Source organism: Panicum virgatum, chromosome 4N (assembly GCF_016808335.1).
Source record: "Panicum virgatum strain AP13 chromosome 4N, P.virgatum_v5, whole genome shotgun sequence".
Lineage (NCBI taxonomy): Eukaryota > Viridiplantae > Streptophyta > Magnoliopsida > Poales > Poaceae > Panicum > Panicum virgatum.
Window position 1 is genome coordinate 38,078,942 of NC_053148.1, and position 4,791 is coordinate 38,083,732.

A 4,791-nucleotide genomic window follows, 5' to 3' on the forward strand; every position below is an offset into this window, starting at 1 on the left:
GTCATGATCTCAAGTATTATTCTAGATTTTTCTTCGGTCCATGAAAATCCTCCAAAATTAGAGGCAGCCATTGCCTTATGCTGCAATTTTTAGAAACAAGTTTAATACTATATTTCACTATCCAAAACTTAATTCTATTTTAATTTATAATTCATTTAGAAACAAGTCTATAATAAACTTAAATTTTAATACTGAACTGAAATTTTAATACTATAGCATTAATGAAATTAAATTGTTTTACAATATTAATGGATTCATACTTAACTTACCTGCAGATCACAAGTGCGGAATCCAGTAAGGTTTCGCTGTTGTAACTCCCTCCCTCACCCCACGTCTCTCCTGGATGTTGTTTGCTGCAAATGTAGGTGTGAGGGGGACCTGGGGGGACCTCGGCTTTTATATTAGGGGTTGGAGCCTGCCGCCCCCCTGCCTTGCGGTAGGGGCCTCCATGTGATAAAACAGAAATTTTAATTGCATATAGGCCCCTGCCAGGCGGTAGGGGTACAAACCTGTAAATTTTGAAACCAAAAATATATTTATGTAAAAAACGATTTTGAAAAATATAAAAAACACCAGTCGGGATATCCTGAGAATTCAATCCAAATATCCGTCGTTACATATGAATTGGGCCTCCCGCACTCAGCCAGCCCAGTCTCGCGCGAAACTTTGGACTGAGGCCCACCGGTCAGCAAACATTTGGCCAGGAGATGAAAACCTAGATTATTCCTCCCGGCTCCCACCGCTCCTCCCTCCCTCTCGGTCTCGCCCGATTCACGCCGCCGTGCGCCTGCACCTGACCCCTGCGCACGCCCTCCAAAAATCGCCGCCGCGCGCCCCGCCGCCCAACAGTTCCGCGCTGTCCCGCTGCCCCCGCCGCCGCAGTGCCGTGCTGCCCGGCTGCCTCTTGTGTATAATATTACCTCTTAGTCTGAAAACCCTAGGTCCCCATCTCCCTCCACTCCTCAGATTCAGATCCAGCCCCCTCCTCTCCATCGACGCCTCCTCCTCAAATCCTCCACAGGAGGCGAGCTAGTGGCGGCCCCGCAGGTGCTCGGCGGCGAGCGATGGCCCCCAGGCGGCACGCTGCGCTGGGGCTCGGCGGTAGTACAGCAGCGGGCGCGCGCGGTGCAGGGGCGCAGACCCGCGGCGGCATGGCCGTGCGGACTGAGCGGCTAAGGGGCAAGGCCTGGGGTGTCTAGCGCCTCTTCTCCCTTGCCTGCGCGGGCTCGCAGTTGGTCGCCGGCGTCGTGCATCTGTGTGGGCATGCGGCTATGGCCGGCGGGCCCTGCAGCGTTCCACACGCAACCTGAGCAGCACGGTGACGTGCAGGCTGCCAAGCTGCACAATAGAGCCAGGATATCTTTGAAGAAATTCAGAAAAGGTAAATAAAGCCTCATATTTCAGCACCAATTTCTCAATATATGTCAATGATTCAATCTTTCAATTATTAAGCCATTAATATTTATAAATAATCTAATTGATTTTTGTTCAGATCTGCACGATTTGGGTGAAGAAAACCTAACTGATTTTTGTTCAATTGAATTAGCAAGATAAAAACTGTCATTTTGTATTAAGATCTTTAGCCGATAACTAAGAAAGGCCCAGGATTTCTGATACTTTGATATTAGTGATGAACATTTCTTTTGTTGTATTTGCTTAGATTTGACAACAATCTGGAGGCATACAGTTTGTATTGGTGCACTGCAAGGCAAGAAGTAAGTCTAGCTCCTGCAACTCAAAATATATTGGTATATTTTTCATGTGAATGATGCAGAATCATGAAGTTTCTACTTATACATATATTAACTCTAACTAGGGAGCTGCATTTGGGTTCGAATTGAAAGGATAATCTCAGTAACCAGGGAGTTGTCAATGATATATAGTTTTTGACATAGTGCCTGGACATCGACGGCTTTGAGGTATGTGCTATGTGTGCACTATCTGCTATTGAGTTCAAGTGCATACTGATATATATGGGTATATTGCTATGCACTATCTGCTATTGAGTGCAGGCTACTGCAAATAATTACATCATCTTGCAGCCCCATTCGATTAGGATAAACAGTAATATCTTTAGGTTTCCCAATTCAAACAAAAGAAAAAAAACATAATGAGATAGTGTCTTCGACGTGATACTTGTGCTCAGATTTTTATCATGCTAAACCATATATTCTGGGAACACTTTGGAGCTAAGTGTTGGATGCTAGCTAGGCCCTTGCATTGTCTTGCATAACCTGAAATTCATTAGCTTACATGAAATTGGATATATTCTGAATTTGTTTGTGTTCAAATTAGATTCAAGTCATTGTTGTAATTTTGTATTTTCTCTATATAATTTTATCTTTGCTCTAAGTGAAATAACATGCCAAGACTGCTGGCTTTATTCTGGAGGATGTAACTGATTGCTTACCAACTTTGATTTTCAGGAACTTCTGGAATATGCTAGGCAACAGCTTGTCAACAACAATCCAATCAAAGTGCTGATCCAGTTTGGCTGTGTATTGATATGTCAAGTTAGGATGTCTTCATGATTGATGGACATCGTGAGCTATATGTTTAGCTAGGATCTAGTCATGTTTAGCTAAGATCTAGTCTGATGTTATATGACACTAGATCTAGTATGCTAGCTACTCTTTTGTTCTTATGTGACTACATGAATGAATCAAAGTTTGTATGGCTATTGTGGTCCCTTGCATTGTGATGAATGATACGTACGTGGATAGTAGATTAATTGATTTTTTGGTTGAATATATACTAACTAATCAGCAAGTAGCATTCTTTTTTTTAATCTATATCATCGATTCCGTTGAACCATGAGTCGGTAAAGCTCCTTGTAGCATCAAACAATCAGTTGGTAAAGCTGGTAACTAACAGTGGGTTGGTATATATGTGTTGGTCGGCAAAACTTATAAGTGCGTCGGACTGTTGGTCGCTAAAAGGATGTTGGTCGGTAAAACTTTATATCGATGGCACTTACAGCGACTGAAAGGTGGAGTCGGCAAAGGTCTATAACGACAGATGGTTAGTTGGTATAACGGCTTATACCGACACCTATGTAGTTGGTATTTCGGGGCTGTGGTATAGTGTACTCTGACTACTTGCACAGAAGCTCTAGAAGGTTTTGGAAAATCACTACTACAAAAACGATTTGTAGCAACACCCCGGTTTTTTAGGGGTGGGTCTAAATTTGGCCCGTTGCTACAAATAGGCGTAGAACACTGTAGCAATACACCCGCCCCTAGAAACAACATTTGTAGGGGTGGCTCACCCTCCCATCCGCCCCTACAAATGGCGCCAATTTGTAGGGGCGGATGGGGGGGGGCTTGAGCCACCCCTAAAAATATGTGTATAAATTCTGCCTTCTTCCTCCTCCCGACCCCCAATTGTTGGCTCGGGAGAGGAGCTCCCCCAACATCCGAAAAAAAGGAAAAAAAGGGGTGGGGGGGGGGGGGGGGGGTGAGGTTTTCAACTTGATTTCCATCGAACTGAGGGCTCTAAGAGGTAAGTTAGCACTTAATCCTTGTTATTTCTAAGGTTTTTGTGTGCTTTTTGGCTCAAATTGTGCTCTCTTAGGCTCTCACTATATCTAGATCTCCATGGTTAAGATTAGCCATTTGTGAGACTATTTGCACCAAACTTTTGGATGAAGTTGTGCTATTTTAGTAGGAGAACAATATTATTTAAGCATTTAGACTACATCTATATGTTTTACCCTCATATCTAAGGATAGTATTTACTAGATCTATGGAGGAGGGAGAAGATTAGGTTTTTTCCTTTTTTTTACACACAAGCATGATGAATTTCTTTTAAGATGTATTGGCACGCGATAATATGTTTTAATTTATGCATGATCTTTGGTTTTAATTTTCTCATTTAGTACTATATATGTAATTTAGTACCCTCATTTATGCTTGAATTATGTATTGTCATTTATAGTTTTCACTGAAGAAAGGAATTTATGAATGTGTATTAATCCATTTTTATTTATTTTTAAATTTTTATAGATGAATAGGGCTTGGATGCACAATGCAAACATGATGGACGTATATTTCCGTGGAGAGCTAGATAAATTCATTAAAGTCGCTGAGAACCACGCAAGAAAGGAGAACACAGTGTTGATACATTGCCCGTGCATAGTTTGTGGGAATTTGAAAGTATTTAGCGAGCCAACAATAATCAGATCGCATGTGATAGTGAGTGGTTTTGTTAAAGATTACATGATTTGGAAGAAACATGGCGAGATGGATGTTCCCTCTCCGACGAATAATCCATTGGATGAAATCATACAAGGTGATGATTTCGGCAGATTTTTTTATGCTTATTGTGATCATGGCAGAGATGACGATGGTGTCAGCGTTGATGATGGAGCGGGTGTATTCCATAGTGATGATGTCGACGATGATAGACCCATTGATAGTGATAGTAGTGAAGATGAACTTGACGACGGAGATTTTCTGAGCCAGTTGTTGCGCCACACCAAAGCAGAGGTATTGGCTGCTAGTGCCAGGGGGTTACCAAACTTCGAGAATGTGAGAAAATCAGCGGGGGAAAATATATTTGAGCGATCCAAGGGATGCCCGAAACACTAGACCGTCCTTCATTTCATATTGGAGCTGTTGACTCTGAAGGCTAAGCATAGTTGGTCAGATGGTAGTTTCAACGACCTGCTACGTATCTTGGCTTGGTTGCTTCCAAAGCCAAATAAAGTTCCTGCCAATACATACCGAGCCAAGAAGCTTGTTAGCCCGTTCACGATGGGTGTTGTTGAAAGAATCCATGCATGTCCAAATC

The 4,791-nt window shown here is 42.5% G+C and overlaps 1 long non-coding RNA gene across 1 annotated transcript; it reads left to right on the plus strand.

Annotated features, from left to right (window-relative positions):
• The first annotated feature begins 753 nt into the window (after nt 1-753).
• Nucleotides 754-2,762, plus strand: LOC120670933. The gene is made up of 4 exons (XR_005673444.1): nt 754-1,381; nt 1,661-1,715; nt 1,817-1,919; nt 2,427-2,762. It is a non-coding gene; the product is annotated as an uncharacterized LOC120670933 (long non-coding RNA).
• Nucleotides 2,763-4,791: the final 2,029 nt, after the last annotated feature.